Source organism: Cyanistes caeruleus, chromosome 1 (genome assembly GCF_971803275.1).
Source record: "Cyanistes caeruleus chromosome 1, bCyaCae1.hap1.1, whole genome shotgun sequence".
Lineage (NCBI taxonomy): Eukaryota > Metazoa > Chordata > Aves > Passeriformes > Paridae > Cyanistes > Cyanistes caeruleus.
In genome coordinates, this window is record NC_141701.1 from 3453571 (window position 1) to 3473171 (window position 19601).

The 19601-nt window shown below is 42.2% G+C and overlaps 1 protein-coding gene across 23 annotated transcripts in view; it reads left to right on the forward strand.

Moving 5' to 3' along the window:
* The window catches only part of TSNARE1 (t-SNARE domain containing 1), a 449654-nt gene that overhangs the window by 52325 nt on the left and 377728 nt on the right, over positions 1-19601 (forward strand). For 5 of the 23 annotated variants that reach the window (XM_086876980.1, XM_086877008.1, XM_086877102.1 and 2 more), the window contains exon 4: positions 3576-3632. The exons of the other annotated variants lie outside the window; for them this stretch is intronic. The gene's annotated coding sequence lies outside the window, so the exon portion shown is untranslated. The remainder of the gene's footprint in view (positions 1-3575; positions 3633-19601) is intronic. 23 annotated transcript variants of the gene reach the window in all.

The window sequence follows — 19601 nt, forward strand, 5'->3', positions numbered from 1 at the left end:
TCAGACCTTCAAATAACATAATAGTGCTACTGGTGGCAATTAATCTTGTTCCTGAGCACTGAGAGGTGCTGCTTTGTTTGTACATGTGGTTGTAGGAGCTTTCAATCCCATGGCTCAGATGGAAAATTTGGAGGGTTTGACCTCTATGGATGGAAAACAAGGAGCATGTGAGTCAGAAAAAGAAATTTTCAAGGTTTTCTGAGTATCCACTCCTGTTTTTTAATTGGCAAGAGTTTGGCACTGCTCGGAATTGCTGTTAGGGAATTTTTAAAGTTGGCAAACTCTCAATTTCCTGCATGTCCTCAGCCAGCATCTTGGATATCTTGTAGTGGGGTTATGATGAAGACAGAACTATTTCAGGTTATGCTGTTGTGGCTGCATCTCCAGGTCCAGATCTTCATACCTTTCTTTTTGGTTTAGGCCAGCTCATGGGAAATAATTTGGCTCTTAATCACAGAATGGTTTGGATTGGAAAGGGCTTTACAGATCATCTTGTTCTGCCTGATTGTCTGTGGCAAAGTGTTATTTTATGAACTCCTTTGCCTTCGGCTCGTGGCATTTAACTTTGCTCAGCCTCCACCATGTGTTGGCTCCATGTCAGACGTTTTTCATCTCTTCCACTGAGGAAGAACGGGCTGAGTGAAATGGTTGGAGGTGCTGAGGAGATGCTCCGAGCTGGACATGCAGTTGGGCACCCAGGAATCTGCTCAGTGCCTGCTGGAGCCAGGAGGGACTGCCCAGCCCTAATTCTTTCCTTCAGACACAGGCACAGTGCGCAGTGGTGTCTTGTTGGCTCAATTTCCTCCTGAATATCACAACTTGGCCACTTCTGCCTTGCAGCTGGACACAACATAAATTTTTACAGGGGAAGAAAGAACTCAGCTCCTGTGGGAGGTCTGAGGCTGTGGATTTTTCTCCTTCTGAACAAATTCCTGGTTTGCAATCCTCTAACCACTGTCCAGTTTTCCCTGTGGGCTCAGCAGAGATGTCTGGACCACAGCCTTGTTTTTCTTGGCTCTTCCCTCAAAGTAATTGAGGAAGTAATATGAGTCTCTAGGGTGTCTGGGAAAGAGAAGCTGGAAGCTGCTGTCCTGACTTTCAGTGCTGGTTTTTCAGGACTGGTGTGTGTGTGCAAGAATGCTTCAGTACATCTGTAGACATGTGGTGGGATTCTTGGGATGTCCTGTGCAGGGCCAGGAGATGGATTTGGATGATCCTTGTGGGTCCCTTCCAGTTCAGGAGATTCTGTTATTCTGTGATTCTACTGCTGTGGCTGTTGCCTGTGTGATCCAACCTCCTCACTGGGCATGATGGTGGGGTGCCCATCCTTATTTTCTACTACCTCCCATTGGTTTAATCTGGAATTTGCTCTTCCCCTTGAGCTGGGATGTGGGGGTTTGCTGACCCATTACATGTGGGAGTGCCTGCAGCAGGATTGTTTCAGGATATCAGTTGATGGTTCACAGGTGGGTGCTTCTCTGGCTACTGATAGGATGATCTTTGGTGTTCATCCTGCTGGAGCCCTGTTTGAGACCTTTCTGAAGGACTTTGGGCCATTGGTCAAGCCAAGGGTGAAGCCTTGCTGCTATAGTTGTGCCACACAGCTCTACTGACAGTCATTGTCACAGCACCTTTTGAAATATTCCCATTTAATGGCAATGCAAGGCATGGCTGAGCTCTGAAATGCCATGGAGAACCTAAGGAGAGGAAATGGAGTGGCAGCAGAGCTTAACACTTTTTGGCTTTTGTTCATGTTGAGCTATCTGGGTTTTGTGTGTTGACTGATCTGCTTGCTTGGGCCGCTGACATTCATCTCTCTTGACTGTCAAATTCAGTGTAGTGGAAATGTTAATCTGACTGCAGTCACAATGTAAAGAAGGATCTTCAGGTAAAAACGCACATAGAAGCCTCCTTAGGAATCTGTTTAGGTCTGAAGAACAAATCTGTACATGATGCTGGTCATGTTTTCTCATGTTGTGCTGTGAAGTCCCATCCCACCAGCCTGTGGAAGCTGCTTTGAGTTTTCCCTCCTGCACAAGACAATGCCAGGGATCCTCCTCTTCCTTGTTCATGGAACAAGGCTCCCACTGGGATCAAGGGGGTTTTAATGGTTCATATCCTACCACATCTCCATATTGGGGATAACCAACATCCCACAATATTCAAACATGCCAAAGGCCATAAACCTCTCTGAGATACCCCTCAAAACTTTGGAACATGGAGATGTCCTTTATTGTCCTTTATTCCTAGATCATAGCTGTGTAGGATCTATGCCATAATCACAATTCTTTGAAGTTTTAAGCAGTGTCTCATTCTTTCTGATCTCCTCTCTGTGCTGTCACATCTGCCTGTCAGGCTGTCTCCTGCTGAATTGGGGCTCCATGTTGATACAAGATTTTCTGTTCTCCTTTCAAAACACCTCATCTCCTTCTCCCTTTGTCATTTGCATGATATTAAAGCTGTTTCTCTTTTTGGTGGCTTTCTTGGGAGCTTGGACTCTCCTTTGTTGTCCTCTTAAGTCCGATTCACTCTGGGTAAGGCAGACCTGGAGACAACGTTGCTGTTGCTTTCTGAATTTTTGTCCTTTTTATCCAGGATATGTTTGTAAATGGTGGCATTCTGCTGGCTCTGTGCTATATGGAGAGCACCAGAGCTGTCCTGCCTGTGGGGTTGTCCATGAAAATTTAGCTAGACCTGTGCTGGCATAATTTATGTTCTCAAAAGAGTTTGGGGGTCACTGGGTGGTCCATAGGGCAGGACTTTGCCTGGAGAAAAGTCTCAGTGCAGCAGAGATTCCTATGGCAGTGGTGAGTGTGGAGGGCTCAGGAAGGACAAAACCCCAGCCAGAGTTTTGCAGGATGTTTTTTCTCATGGTGGTTCTGGTGGGGTTGCAGGGAATGTTTTTGGTTATTTAAGTTATTTAAGTTATTCTGGTGAGTTCTGCCATAAGGAGGGGAACAGGGGCTTGACCTGTGATATCATCCAGGGTGGAACTTTTTGTTTTGTCCATGCACTTTTTTTTTACTGATTTTTGGATGAATGGGCTGGAGGACAGTGAGTCAATGGATACTGTGTGCTTGGAACACTACACTAAGTTTGGATGCCTAATCATGAAATTAAATTCTCCCAGTCCAGGACCCATTTGTGCTGCTCTAGTTGAGTGAAGCTCTGACTCCCAGCTCTGGTTCTTCTGTCCAGAGAGGACACAGCCTATAAAGCCATCTCAGTTGGTCTAGATGGAGCCTGAGCATGTTGGAATAAAGCTTTCCCCCCAGGGAAAGCATGCCAGGCTCATGGTGGCACATTTGATGTGTGTGTGGGACATCGAGCATCCGACCTCTGCTGCTCTTCTGCAGCAATGTTTTGTTAGGATTTCTCCCCCTCCCATATTTGTTGAACAGCGTGTGAAATTCGGCACATTTGACAGAGTGATAAGATTTACCCTTGAAATGGAACTTTGGTGTGTGAGCAAACCTGTGGGGGGGGGTAGTTGGAAGGGAAGCTCATAATACCACCAAAGTCTTTAAAAACTACGAGCCTGAGCCTGCTGTCCTCTCTTCACCTCAATTTCTCAGGTGTGACAAGCTTGAAAGCCAGAAACCTCTCTCTGACTGCACACTAGACATGACACAGTGAGTATATTTTTGGAAAATGAAGAACAATTGGTGTGCTACTGAAGGAAAAAATACAACTGATGCTACTTCACTGAAGGAAATCCCACTGCTTCCCCCCCTTCCCCTTTTTTTTTTTTTTTTTTTTTTTTTTCCCCTGGAAGCTACAGAATTTACTACACTGTTTATGTGCTGAAAGAAAATGGTGATAAATTAGTCCCTGCAGCCAATCCTACTTGTACCACAGAAATGGTTGTATTTATGGAAGTGGTCAAACATGCAGTAGTGTCCAGAGATGTATGGCAATGTTTACCCCAGACCACAGCACTGTGTGATTTATCACAGGGCACAGAGCAGGCCGTAATGTGTGCCCTAATTAGTGTAATGTACCTTGTAATAGCTGTGAAATAAATTCTGTACCAAAGCTTGTGGCCCAAAACCACAGGATCTGTTGCAGATTCCATGAAGATCAAAGGAGGAAAAAAAAAAAAAGACCTAATGCTGTGAAGGCCTTTGGGTGAAGTCTGAAGTACATCTGTGCATAATCACAGAATCACAGAATGGTTTGGGTTTTGGAAGGGACTTTAAAGATGATCCAGTTCCAACCCCCTGCCTTGGGCAGGATCACCTTCCACTGGACCAGGTTGCTTCAACCCCCATCCAGCCTGACCTTGAGCACTCCCAGGTGGGATGGGGCTTGGAACAATATGTAGGTGTCAAGTTTGTGGGTAAAATATGCGTTAACTTTGCATTGCTCACCCCTCTCCTCCCATGACACAGAGCTTTCCTCTGCTCCACAGGCTCATTCTTCCTCTGTCTACCCAAGCAGGACTGGGATGTGTTTATTGATTAATTAATTAATCAGCCCCACATCTTTTCTTGCACCCTCTTTGTGTGGTTCTGTTTAGCACTTGGTAGTTTTAGAGAGAGAGGATGACTGATGATCGTGTTTTGAAGCTCTGTGAGTGTCTTCCAGTTCCTTATCTCTCTTGCAGATGGTATTTAAGTGTGCTGCAAAACATAATTCTCATGTGGGAGTGGATCTCCACATGGACTTGGAGAATTTCTTCTGGTGTATTGCTGAATGATGCAACCAAAATCAGCTTTTTTTTTTTTTTCCTTTTTTTTTTTTTTTCTTTTTCTTTTTTTCTCATGGAGCTCCTGGAGGACTGTCAAGTACTGATGTTACCAATTCATAGAGAGGGAAACTGGCTCCCCAAGGGCCTTTGCTGTGAAGTGCTGTCAAGAAGGACTAAGCAGAGACCTTTGAGCTTTGCTTCCCAGTTGAGGTGCCCTCCAAGGGCTTGGAAAAATGGAGTTTCTTAGTTGATGTAGGATGAAATTTCCTTCATTACTTGCTAGCTCTCTATCTACTGTAAAGGGTTTTTTTCTTATTTTTATTTTTATAAAGAACCTTCATTATTCAGATCATTATTAGGACAGATTTTTATTTTGGAGGCTGGTGCTGTGGGGTTTTTTTATCCTGTTCTCTTTCTGTTTTCCCCTTATTTGGCTTTTTCTCCGTAGATCATGAGTATTTGATTGGGGGTGGAAGAGTCAAACCAGCACAAATTTATTTGGTCTGTCAAACTTCCTCTTTGTAATATTCTTCTCTGTGTAAAAGATGACACAAAATCAATCTCCTGGTTGGCGTCGTCATTCCTCTTCTGGCATCTTTTCTCAGTGATCGTTATTTTTTGTTTGGCTGCATTTTATTCTTTAATGTGTTTCCAAATACATCATCAGATAACAATTGTCGAGATCCTCCTTCTATTTGAAGGTCTGAGAGCGGATGTGAGTTTGTGTGGCCTTTCTCTAACCTTCTGTGATCATGTCATGCAGTTTTGTTTTAGAAGGGATACCAGGGGAAGGAATTGAGTGCCAGTCAAGAATGAAGAATGAGGATATTACATTGTGGAATGGGAAGTGGTTTCCATCTTTTTTTTTTCAAACAATACATTTGTGGAAGCTCCTTCCAAATTTTTCATTTTTTAAATTTGTGCTCCTATTCACTCAGCTTTTCTCTCCCATCATGCTGCTCTTCTGTCACTTTTTCAGGTTCTCCATCATCTTTGTGAGTGACTGTGAAAGCAGCTGCCTGGTTTTAAGTGAAATGGACCAAAATATGGGTTTTTAAAACTACCCTTCCAGTGGTGAAGTTATTTTTCTTCCTGAACACTTGAATTCAGTACAAGTTATTTCATACTATAATTATTTTGTTTTGATAGACTTCTTTTAGAGCCTTTATGTGTGTAGAATTCTGGATTCAGGGAAAAAAAAAAAAACCAAAAACATATGGACATAGTTGTGCTTCTAATAAGAATTGAATGAACTTTTAATATTTTTTACAGTTAAAACTTCACAGGGTTTTCTCTTTCCTCCCGCTCACATAATAAAGACGATACACGAGTTCCATGATCTGAGGAGCTGGTCTGTAAAGACCAGGGAAAGTTATTTTTGTTGAGAGAGTATTGAGGAGTCAACTGATGGCAAAGAGCAATGACCAAGAGGACACAGAGCCAGAGTGAGCTCCAACAGTGATTTATCCTCCAGCTGATTTACTGGAAGATCATTCTTTGCCCAAAAGTCCACACTGGTGAAAATTTTAATCCAAATTTAGTGAAGGATGTAAATATAAATCTGAATGTAATTCTCTTTGAGTTTGTCTTATCTTGGGGGAGAATGTCAGGGAGTTCCTTCCTGCCCCATGAAGTGGATCTGCACAGATTTACCCTGTGCTCAGTACGAAATTGCAGATCTCTGGAAATCTGATGGTAACCGTGAAATTACCCTTCTTGCAGTTCTGCCATTAAGCTGTTGAAGAGATTTATTTCTTGAACAGCTGTTCTCAGATTGGAATTTTCATTTCTCTAAGTAGGATTGGAAGCTGGGCAGAAAATTTGGCTGTTGGGTTGATGAGGCAGCAGTCAGAAAATTATGAACAAAAAAAAAAAGATGTTTTCTTTATATGTCTTCTGATGATGTGTGGTAACTTCTTCCTCTTGCTCTGAGAGTTTTTGCTGTCAAATTATATTTAATGCTGTCTTCAGTTGTGTCCCATTGATCTTTTTGGTGAATGCTGGTTGCATTTGAATTTGTGTGTCTAAACAGTTTCTTATGAGGGTGTGTTGGGTTTTTGTTCTGTTTTTCCAGAACATGAAAGGGTGACTGCTGTTCCTCTAAAAAGACAAGTTAAAATCTTTTAAGTTACCATTTTTTAAAGATGTCTCAGCTCCTGAGGAGACAAACTGCTTTCCTAAAGGTGTTACAACTCACTTCAAGATTTTATTAAGATGCCTCCCTTCTCCAGCAGTGATTAATTGCTGCTCCTGTAACCCAGTGGATGGAATGGCCTGGTATAAATCCAGACACGTGGAGACCTTTGCTTATCTTTAATCATCTGCTGTCCAGTGCCACAGTGGAATAAATTATTATTGTTATCATAAAAGCTGCAATTTATCTTCAATCAGGCCTCATGGCTAAATTTTTTATTTTTATTTTGTCTTCCTTGAAGCTTAGTAGGTTTTTAATTTTTTGTTTTTTAATGTCTACCGATAGAAATTAAATTAGAGCATTTTAATGTCTACCAGTATAAATGAAATTAAGAGTTATTTGCAGAGGTAGCCACACAGTTACTGTTCATCACAATCTGATTGCAATGTTTTCTCTTCAAACTGACCCAGAGCAGAATAACTCGGGTTATGTTTCCTTCTGCTCTTGAATATTTGATTCCCAGGCACACAGTCCTCCTTTCCCTTCCCCATATCACTTCACTTGATGCATTGGCAAGAGCTGGGTAGAACAAACAGGTATTTTGTCCTCATGAGATATTTGGCAGGTCTTTATTTGCTTTCTCAGTGCTGTTCTCCTGATGTGAGCCGAGGATCAGAAGCTGGGTTTATTTTAGGCAACTTATAAGACAAAATATAAGCTGCTTCAGTTCCTTTTCTTCCTCTGTGTAGGCACAGGCTACACTGTGGGAGCCGCTGGAATTATATCTCTTAACAATACAGCCTTTCATCTTTCCCAGACTGCAGTATATATATAATCCGACTGGTTGGTTTATTACATTTTTATTGCTGTCAAATTTTTCCGAAGATTAGACTGGGAGGAAAAATGCCTTCAGAACGAGATCTATGGAGGTGTGAAATGGCCTGTGAGGAGGGGCACTGGGAGCACCTCGGCTTGAGTTATTGCAAAGCAGGCAGTCCTGAGGATGGGAAAATACCCCCTGGAGGTGTTGATGCCTGGGTGACCTGGCTGGGATGGATTAGCCCATGCTGGGGGTCACCTTCCCAGATGTAAATTTGTCACCTTTCCAGATGCAGGTTCTCGCAGGGTGGGTGCGTCCTGCTGGGAGCAGAATTGGCTGTTCCCGCTGAGTCTGTGGGATTTAAAACATCTGTGAGATGCATTTCCAATGAAACAGCCAAAGTTGCTGTGTGTTACTGGACTGCAGACTGTGTTTCTTCACGTGGCTTCTGGATGGTTAATTCCAGATATTCTCTCACTTCTTTAAAGGCTTTTATTGCCCTCCCCTTTACTGGGGCCTTTCAGTACCTAAAGGGATCTTATAATCAGGCAAGGACAGGTTTTTTGTGGGGTACATATTGTTAGGAGAAGGGGTAATGGCTTCAAATTAAAGGAAGGTAGATTTGGACTAGAGATTAAGAAGAAATATTTTATGCTGAGGCTGGTGAGACCTGGCACAGGTTGCCCAGAGAAGCTGTGGCCTCCCTATCCCTGGAAACTTTCAAGGTGAGATTGGACAGGGCTCTGAGCAAACTGGTCTGGTTGAGGTGTCCCTGCTCAGTGCAGGGGGTTGAAACCAGGTGACCTTTAAAGGATCTTTCCAATCCAACCTATTCTATAATTCTGTGATTTCATTTTTAGGTCTGAATAGGACTTCTGAAGAAATATAAAGGGTTGAGCAGCTGGTGGTCTTATGGCTGAAATTAAAGGACCAAATGCTGATTGGTGCAATGGAGCTCTTGAAATCAAGAGCTGATGGTTATTTTTCACATTTTCAAAGCTTTCTTGATGGACCTGCTATCTTTATCTCTTTTTTTTTTTTTTTTTTTTGGTAATCTGTGCACACACACTCCCATTCTGCTTACCAAAACCCCCATCCTGCAAAGATTGACTTTCTTTTCCCATTTGGAGGAACGAATATCTTTTCATAGGCAGTGGAAATGTGGGGAGGAACTGCTGCAGCAGAAGATTTGAAAACTTGTCTCTATAAATGGTAAGGGCAAATTCAGCATTTCAAAAATAAATAATAATTTTAATGTACATCTTGGTGGAGGCTTGAGCTTCATTTGCATGGGTGTATGAATGCAAGCAAGAAACCAAGTTATTTCTAAAGACCTCAACAGCCCAGCTTTGCTTTTTCCCCTTGCAAAGCCAGATACATTGTGCAGTGTCCAAGACCTCTTTCTTCTCCCCACCTGGGAAATTTCTGTTCTTTTCACATTCCTTCCTTTTATCACAGAGGGCTTCCTTTGAATCACCCAAGACCTGATTAATTCCTTATTCCCATATAGATGTGAACTCTGACTGGATCAGCTCATCCTCATATTTTAAGCTAATAATTTGTGCTCTGTGGAGGTTATCTTGTGGGGTTCTTCCAGAGAAGAACCTTGCCACGTAAAGAACTTCCTTTTGCTTTTTGTGATTATTAAAAGATTTGAGGCACCATTTGCAAGAGTATGTCCTGAATGCTTTTTAAAAATGTATTTTCAAAAAAAATAAAAAAAATGTTTTCCAGCTCTCTGTATTATTTGATCTGTTATCTGTTACCTTCACTGTAGAAAGTGCCTTGCTGCATTTCAGCGATAACCTTATTGCTGTGTATCTGAGGCAATGTTTAGGTTTCTGTAGTGCTTTTCATTGTGGCATCTCCAGCAGCTTTGCAAGTGTGCTGGAAAGTAGGTCAGTGTTATTCTCATTTATAAAATAGAGGCTGAGTCTTTAGGTTTCTCTGTAACCAATTTCTTTGTTGCTCGCAAGGGGTTCTGGCTGTGGAGAAGTTGCTGACTTTTCCTCTTCACTTTGCAGTTCTGAACCTCCCCCTTCTTTCCCAGTACAGCCACAAAACCACTTCTGGGATGTTGAGAAAGATCTGTCATCATTTCTCATCCCAACTTTTGAACTTTTATTCTCCCCACAGAATGGTTTGAGTTGGAAAAGACCTTAAAGCTCATCCCATTCCAACCCCCTGCCATGGGCAGAGACATCTTTCACTAGACCAGGTTGCTCCAAGCCCCATCTAACCTGGAATTGAACAAATCCAGGGACTGAGCAGCCAAAAAATTCTCTGGGCAACCCTTCCAGTGCCTTACCACTCTCACTTTTGTTCTTTCCAAAATCCCTTAATCTGCATCCCCAGGAACACTCAGAAATGTGCACAGTGGGAAGATGAATGTGAAAATTTATCTCCAATGCAGTAATTCAGCTTGACCTTTCCTCGTGTTTTAGTTTAGCATTTTACAATTATTTTTATTTTACAATACAATTATTATTAGTTTAGCATTTTAAAATTTTTCTTTAAAGTTCTTAGAGTTTAACAGGAGGGGCTGATCCGAAGGTGGGAGGCAAAGAACTGGTGCTGCAGGAGGGCTTGCATCAATCCCTGTTATGCTTTCATTGAATTCAATGCCTTTAACAAAGTGTTCAAAAAATATTTTTGGAGGGTTTACCTAGAAGCTTTCTGCTTCCCTCAGGTTCACACCTTGAAGTGCTCTTGTCACAGAATCATGGAATTGTTTGGGTTGGAAGAGACCTTCAAGATGTTTTCATTCCAACTTCCCTGCCATGGGCAGGGACACCTCCCACCAGACCAGGTCATGCTTTGGGTTGTCTGCTGCTAAATTCAGGTGTTCCCCTATGTCTCTATACATGAAGTAAACCAGTAATTGCCTTTCCTTGAAGATCACAAGTGAAATATTGGAAAATAACATTCTTGTGGCAGATACCATCCCAGAAGGATCAGAGCCCTTGAATTTCTCTTGGATCCATGCAGCTTCTGTGATCCCTGAATGTTTTTTAATCCTGATGGATGTGTGTAGGGAGGCTTTGGTTTATTGAAAGGTGAGGTCTGTGGTGCACTCTGCACTGGTCTCTTGGATGGGTAACTGGAAAACAGCATTTTGGTGCATTTGGTTAAGCAAAATACATGGTGTTTCCAGGAGTAGTTGTGAGTGGTCCTTGACTAGGCAGACAGAAAGGCTTTGAAGCAATTTGTAGCAGTTTAGGCCCAGTAGAGTAGATTTGGGTCATTATATCCCACTTTAAGCTACTTTTATGACATTTTGTAGACATTTGATGGCTTTCTGTAGGAGCCATCCACAAGATCATCTACTTCTGTGGCTCTACTCTCTTTTTCTCCTTTTCCCACCTACTCAGTGTTACAAACTACCCAGTTACCCTGGAAAAGGAATGGCAGGAGCATTTCTAAGGGTCCATGGTTTTGTGATAACAGAGATTTTGTTAGATGAAAGTGTTCAGGTGAATTTAGAGTATGGATCGTGCAATCGGCCCACCCATCTCACACTGCCTGTGATGTGTCTGACGCTAAATCTGGCAGCCAAAGAGGATTTATACTTTTGGACACCACCACTCTTCTCTGATTGAACTTGGTGTGTGATCTAGAGGAGCTATGTGGAAGTTTGGAGTCCGTGATGCCTTTAAAATGTCATGTTTCAGATTGTTTGCCAAAAAAACTCAGGGTTGGAAGGTCCTCAGTAAAAATCAAGGTCCTCTATAGGGTACAGGCTGGAAAATGCTGAGCAAAAGGAATTGGAAATGAAGGGGAAAGCATTGAGTGTTCTCAGTAAATTTTGGTGTAGGCCCCTGTTGCCTGTAAATAACTCTGTGCCACTGCTTGCAGCAAGGTTGAAAAGTTGGGCTCCGAGTGCCTTCCTGAGAAGCAATCTGCTTTATTTTCCAGCCAAAACATATCAATGTCTAATCCATTTTTGGTCCATTTCTGCTGCTTCTAGAAGCAGTGATGATGTGTTGATTCCCACAGTGTGTACTTACTGTGGCTTCCAAAGGTGTGACATCTACTGAGGCATTAAAATGTCCCTGTTAAGCACTAAAATGTCCTTTGTTTGGATGTGTGCATTAAAATAGGTCTTCTCCCCTTTTCCCCCAACATCAAAAAGCTTCAGAGAGTTACAAGTTGTAAACAGCTACAACTCTGTTCATGAATTAAATGGCAAATAACTAAATCTAGAGAAGTTTGCTTGTCCATGCCAGAGAGTTGTGCTTGATTTTGGAATGGAGTCTGCCAGAACTGTAAATTAAGGAGTTCCCAGTTATTCCTAAACTGTTTTGAAAATCAATGCATGGAGATAAAAAATAGAAGCATCAGATTTTTTTGAGGTGGGTACTACCCACAGTCCTGTCCTTCCATGGTGTGAAGTTAAAATCTTGGACAGGAAAAGTTGTCCAGAGTGGTAGATCTCAGCAACAAGTCTAGAAAGAATATTTAATGAATGTAATATTATATGTGTGAAGGTCAGCAGTGCTGCACTGAAAAGAATTCAGATCATGCTGTTTCAAAGGGCTGCAAGAGATGTTGCAAACTACAAGTTAGGATTTATTTCTCTGAAAATAATTATCATCCTTGCAGGCAAGAGAAGGTGCCTGCAGAGAGCTTTGTCCATGGCAAATGTGCTGTTTTAAAGACTCTGCACTCATCTCAAATAACATCATTCCATGCCAAAAAGCTACTGCTCTTAGGTAGTTCAAAAGTTGATTTTATTTTTGCCTCTTTTTTTTTAATTAATTAGCAGAATAAAAATGTCACTGCTATATATGGGCTGTAGAAAGTTAATGTTACTTTTTGACAGGATGCTCTTGTAGGAGAACACAGCTATGGAACACAGCTATGGATGCTGAGCTGCCTGTTGGAAATAGCACAATTCAGCCTTTGATTATTATTTTTCACCATATCACGTCATTTCTCCCCAAAATTCAATTCCTCTGTCCTTTGTGTGCTGCAGATTGTCACTGGATTTAAATAGCATCCACTTTGTGCTTGGGGAAAGGGGGAGGTTGAGAGAGTCCCTTTGAAGTGTTTCTTTTTTTTAGAACAGGGATGTCTGTCAGGAGGGAGGTGGGTTTGGTGGCTGACTATAATATATTTTAATTTTAATATATTTATTTTTGAATTTGTAATACAATAGGCTTGTTTCTCCTGTTAAACACGTGGGGTTTTGGCAGCGGAGCCACCTTAGTGTGACAATACAAATAAACCTCGAGGGCGGGTAGTGAGGCTTTGCTGCAAACAGACGCTGCTCTCAGAATGTTCTCATCCTGGTAAAAAAATCATGGAGTCACAGAACAGTTTGGGTTGGATGGGATCTTAAAAAGCATTCAGTTCCAACCCCCTGCCATGGGCAGGGACACCTTCCAGTGGACCAGGCTGTTAAAAGCTCCATCCAACCTGGCCTTGGACACTTCCAGGGATGGGGCAGCCACAGCTTCTCTGGACAACCTGTGCCAGGGCCTCACCACCCTCTCATAAAGAAATACACAATTTCTTTCTAATATCCAATCTAAATCTCCCCTCTATCAGTTTGAAGCCATTCCCCCTTGTCTTCTCACTCCATCCCTTGTCCAAAGTCCCTCTCCAGCTCTCTTGGAGCTGCTTTAGGCATTGGAAGAGTCTCTAAGATCTTTCCAGAGCCTTCCCTTCTCCAGGCTGAACACCCCCAGCTCTCCCAGCCTGGCTCCAGAGCAGGAGGGCTCCAGCCCTTGGAGCATCTCTGTGGCTTCCTGTGGACTGAAATTTCACTTGGACTGAAAATGTCATCCTGGGTTTGCAGGTGTTCATGTGCTTATGGGGAAAATTTGTTTCCCACTTGGGAATGATATGATTTATGCTGAGGAAATCAAGTTGATAATGGATAGACTTTGGGAGATGCAGCTCTTGAACCCTTCACCTGCTGTTCCACCACCCTTTGGCCTTGTTCCTCTTTTTTTTTTTCCTTTCTCTCATTTTTTTTTCTTTTTCTTTTCTTTTTTTTCCTTTTTTTTTTCTTTTTTTTTTTTTTTTTTTAATATATACAGGTAAATAAATATAAAAATGGGAAATAAGTAAAACATTTTACATAGCCAACATAGCCAGCTGTTTTCCACAGCAGAGGAGATTAAAGTGCATCTAGCTCCTAGCCCTTCTATGGTCTGGAAAATGATTCCTTTTATTCCAAAGCAGATACCCTAGATAAGGTGCTTGACTCCATCAAAGGTTGCAACCAGTGGAACCAGGCAAGGAAAACACGATTTAAACTACCTGATACTATTCACCTTCTGCTCTTGGAGCCGTAGACTGAGGTATTTATATTTTTTTTGCTGGGTGGTGAACGTGAGGGTTTATTCTGTGAAATAGTTCCTTGCTAGAAGGAGGAAAATGTCTACAGCAGGAATGTGCTAATGCTGTTTCCATGTGGGATGTTTTCATGGTTATCCCACCCCCACCAGCACACACACACACATGCAGAGCCCCAGTGAACAACCAAAACAAATGGTTTTCATCTTGAAAGTCAAAGTGGCATTTATTAAATCTTTAGGGAATAAGGAGTTTGATGTTCTGGTTTTGGGTGTTCCTATTACATCAATATCCTTGTTATCCCAGAGATAAAATCCAAATGGGATTCAGCTTGAGGAAGAAAACTAGGAAAAGAGTTTTCTGTTTGTGTTTTTTAGGTGGTGCAACTCATGCCTTGGTGGGAAAATGATCACAACTCCAGGGCACCCATTGCAAGTCAAAATACTTGAGATGCCAGGGAATGTCCCATTCTTTTTGATGTTCATAAGTAAATGTGGCTCTTGGAATACTTCACAAATCCTTCTGCATCAAAATAGATCTTCCCCCTCTGGTTCCCTGCTGATGAAGGAATATCTCCTTAGGTGGTTTTGGGTATGTTTTTTGCCTCACTCATCTGCCCTCCAGGCTGCAGCTGATCTGGAATGTGTAAACTGCTCCTCAGCTACGAGAGCACCACATGAGTCTGGTGTTTACAGCCAGGCCCTTGTCCTTCACCAGCTGGAGAAGGTTCACTGTCAGCCCCATGCATGGGAACCCACTTCAGCTCCCAGCCATGACCTCTCCACAACACTGCTGGCCCAAAAAGACAAGAAATAGGATTGAGGCCAAGTGTGTGTCCTCTGATTGCCATGACTTTCCAGCTGGGTGGTGCTTGTGGACATCAGCTTTTCTCTCCGGGAGCTTCCAGCTTGGTTTCTGCTGCCTGTGGGCAGTTTTGTAACCATCAACTGTGATGGTACCACTGTTTTTCTCACCTGGTGGAGCTGTTGAATGGCTCTTGGGGTAAATCATGTCCAGGGAGAAGTGTCTTGAGATGGAATCATAGAATCATGGAATCATTAAGGTTGGAAAAGGCCTTTAAGGTTTTCAAAGTCCAATGTTTGAATGAACACCAGCACACCCACTAAACCAGTGACGTGGCACATCTGCTCATTTTTTGAACACTTCCAGGGATGATGACTGTGCTGCTTCTCTGGTCCAATGCTTTACCGTTCTTTCAGTGAGGAATTTTTCCTTATATCCAACCTGAACCTTCTCTGGCACAACTTAAGGCCAGTACCCCTTATCCTGTCACTGGGAGTCTGGGAAAAAAGGCTGATCCCCACTTCACCACAGTCTCTTTCCAGGTGGTTGTAGAGAGCAATAAAGTCTCCCCTGAGCTTTCTTTACAATTTAGACACCAGCAAGATGATGGTGATTGCTGGAGGACAACATCTTGAGCTCATAGGGCTTTATTGTTCAAGTCAAAATGGGGAGTAGTAGTGTGTATAATTGGCTGGGTGTACTTTATTAATTTATGGTTTGTTTGTTGTTTTCCCGAATGTGAACTGGCAGGATTTTTCTTAAAGTCCTTTTTGAACTTGGTTATCCACAACTGCTTCATCTAAAAATTTCTCTGAGCTCATGTCCATTGTTTGTCAGCTCTTCACTGCTGGTAGCAGGTATCTGAAAATGGAAATATTTTGCCTGGAAATGTGAGTGGTGCTGCACACTCTTGTTGTCTGGCTGGACGGACAGGAATTGCAGTTCTAGATTGCTCTTGACCTTGTGGTAGGATGTGCCTCGCTGCTTACAGAAACTGGGTCCTGCTATGAAAGATCCTGCTACTAAATTAATTTGGGAGAGTGTTGCAGAAGGCAGGAAGGTTTCCAGAGCAAGGCAGCAGCCCTTGGGGATATTTGCTCAGAAATTTTGTCCTTGCTTTTGTTGTTGACTTGTTTTATGTGGGTTTTTATTTTACTCAGAGTTCATTGAAGGCTTTTCTGGAAGAGCCCCTTCAGCCATAACCTTTAAAACTGCCACGTGAAGTATGGTGGCAGTCAGAAAAGCCACTCTCTGGAAGTGACATGGTGGCACACAGTTGAGGATTTCATCCCTCTCCCTTTCTTTTTTTGTGCAATGAAAATCTGAATTTGATTTGTAATTTCCCCACTCCTTTCTACAATGCCAGTGCTCCACATCCACCCAGAGATCTTGTCGGTTCCTCCCATGAATTTCCAAGTTCCATCTGGAACTTTCCATCTCCTTTGTGGCATTCACTTTTTTCCTGCCTTTTTTCCCAAAGGAAAAGTTAATTTCTCTGACTCAGAGGAAGGGCTTTTGGTAAATGCATTTTGCACAGCCTGACTTTTGATCACAGATGTCCAGTAGGACCATGTCCTGGGGTGACATCATCCAACCAGCCCTAAATCCTGCAAATCTCACCTTGGCAGAACAAGCCCCACCACCACCTTGATGTGTTTATCAGTTCTTTGGTTGAAGTTTGGCTCTGCTTTATCTGCATCACTCTTGGCCAGGGGGAGCAGGACACCTTTCCATTGTCCAGTCAGTGTAAACCGTGGTGCTGAGGACAGGCAGCTCCTTCTCCTGGTGCTGGAGGTGTTGGATGCTGGAGCTGAGCTGGTGAAGCCCTCAAGAGAAGCAGGAATTATTCATGACAGGATTTCTCTGTCCTTGTCCCCTGCAGCTCTGTAATAGATTGGTTTAGGTGTTATAATTGCATTACACCTCCCTCCCCCTTCCATTTCCCTCTCTGCTCCTTCCACCCTTCTTCAATGTTTAATTTATACAAGTTGTGCTGCAAAGGAAACTCGGAATTAAAAAAAAAAAAAAAAAAGTGATAGAAACAGGAAGGGAATCCCATTGCTCTTTGCATCATTCCCACCCATATTTTGAGAAAGGGTGGAAAATCTTGCCATTAACCTTGCAGTTTTTAGCTGCAAAGCAGAGCTCTCTAAATGCAGCCAGTGGATGGGGTAGGAAGAGAGATGGGATTTTCCCTTTCTCTGTGGGGGCAACCCAGGTGATCAAGAATGAGGGGGAGTGAGCAGAGGATCTGATTAATTGGTACTCAAACCATTAAACCAAACATGTTCAGTACGAATGCTACTAAATTATGTATTTATATTTGCAGGCATTTTATTTATTATATATTATATATGGTATCACAAAGTGGCTTGGGTTGGAAGGGACCTTTAACACCATTTAAATCCAGCCCCCTACCATGGGTAGAAGTGCCACACACTAAATCAGTTTTCTCAGAGCCTCACCCAACCTGTCCTTGAGCACTTAAAAGGGTGAGGCACCCACAGCCTCTCTGGGAAGTAGCATGGCTTGCTTTGTTTCTTCTGTCTCATCAGCAAGTTTTTAATTAATATGGAAGAGGTCCTAAATAAGGATTTTAGCTTTTTTTTTTTTTCCCCTCTCCTCATTTGTCAAACTAAATCTGGTGAAAGCTTCAGGCCATACAAAACACCCTGAAGATTGGGATAGCAGCTGGACCAGGGATGAGAGTTTCCTCTCTACTTCTTTTCCATCTCCAATCCTTTGCATGTTGGTCCAGCACCTTTAAGAAAATTCTGCTGCAGTGTTTTTATTATTTAACTCAGAATAATCTTTAATAATCTCTATAATTTTTTATTTATGTGGTATGTTTTATCTGGCAGCATCCTGTAACTCACATACCACATACGGAAACAGTGATTCTGTCACAGAAAGAAACAACACACTAAAAATTGGATTTTCTTTTTAATTGAGGTGTCTAACCTTAATTACAGCAGGCTGTTGGTCCAGCAAACTTTTTGCTTGAGGAAGAAATCCATTGACAGCATTTTCACCTCATTGAAAGACATAAAAATTAAACCCTGGATATTTTGTTCTTGTTTGTTAATGCAGAGAAATAACAACTTGGAGTATGAATAATGTAAAAGGCATGCAGTAGTTTGTGGGAGAAGTGAGTCAGTTGTGCTTGCTGAAGCAGGCTGAAGTTCACCCAGAAAGAAGCACCTCTTGCTATGAATGAAGGAAGGAAAATGTGGATGTTATTTTTAATGATAGATGTGACATTTTTCAGCTCCTGAATGGCCATGTGGGAATCCAAGGCATGTGCAGAGAGAGACAGTGAAATGGACCTGTTCAGTAGTGAAAAGTAGTAGTAGAGGTGGTCTGAAGTTCTGGAGAGGTTCTTATGGAAGTGAAATAGGGAGATTTTTGGGGGTTTTTTATTATATATCAGCTACTGAATCTTCCTGCCAAATACAGTGGATTGTTTGTTTGGATTTTTTTACTGGGTAACTAGGGCACAATACATAGAAAGGCTGATCATTTTAAAAATCATGAATTTATTGAGTATGGCTAAAACTTGTGATTTTTTCAAGGACAGAGAGGAAAGAGGGGTGGTACACTGACAACCTAGGGAGACTGGAAGTTTGTACTTTTTCCCCTTTCCCTTTCCCCTTCCCTTCCCTTTGTCTGGAGTGTTGATCCAGGTGAGAGCCTTTCTACAGATTTAAACAATTTAACTGAACATTTAACTTCCACAGTGGTATCTTGGGGGACTTCTGTGTATTAAAGGATGGTAAAATTGCTAATTTTTATGCATGTGCTTAATTATTTGAACTTCTGCAATTAATTTAGTTTTGATTGAAATGTTGTTGCACACAAGGTGTTGTTTGGTTGCATCTTCATGATCAGAGTTAATATTAAATCCTCTTTTCCTCCCTCTGCTCTCTAACCTGGTTGGTGGCTCCAGGGTGGAGACAGACGATATCTGTAGGGCCGAGTGGGAGAGTAGATAAATATTGTCAGGGAATTTAATACTGATTTTATTTTCTTTTTCCTTTCTCTTTCTTTCTTCTTCTCCTCCATAGGAAGCCAGATGTGGATGGAGAAGGCTGTGCACTTAGAGGCTGTTGGTTTAAGTGACTTGGGATGGAGCCATGGGTTGCACATCCCTCAAGCAACAGGACTAGAGGAAACAGCCTCAGGTTCTGCCAGGAAACATTTCTATTGGATATTAGGAAAAAAAAAAATCTTCATAAAAAGAATTGGAAGAGGCTGTTTAGCAAAGTGGTGGAGCCACCATCCCTGGAGGAATTTAACATGTAGATGTGGCACATGGGGACATGGTTTAGTGCTGGCCCTGGCAGTGCTGGGTTAAAGATTGGCTTGATGATCCTAAAGATCTTTTGCAACTTAAATTATTGCAGGATCTGTCTGTCATGCTGTGTTGGTGTATGGAGGCTCTGTGGGGAAGAGGAGGAGCTGGGGAATCCTGTTTTGAGGATGAGTTTGGGAGCACTGGTGTTAATGGATGAAACTCCTGATGGGGATGTTAAAGTCACTGCAGTCATTTACTTAGCACAGGGTGAGCTGATAAAAGGTGAGTGGAAGGTACCAGGTGTTGGAGAAGTCAGAATTTGTAGTGGAAATGAGCTGAAAATGGCAAGGTTTTGGTTGCTATGGGTTGGGTTTTTCAACCTTCCCCTAATGCTCTTTCCCATCTGGAGATTGCTGAGGACACGGAAATCAAAACAGGTTATGAAGATTTTTTGTGGTCTGCAAGAATATAATAAAACAAACAAACCAAAAAACAAAAAAAAACCTCTTCCCCAACCAATCAGCAAAAAAATAACTCAAACCAAAAAATCTTCTTG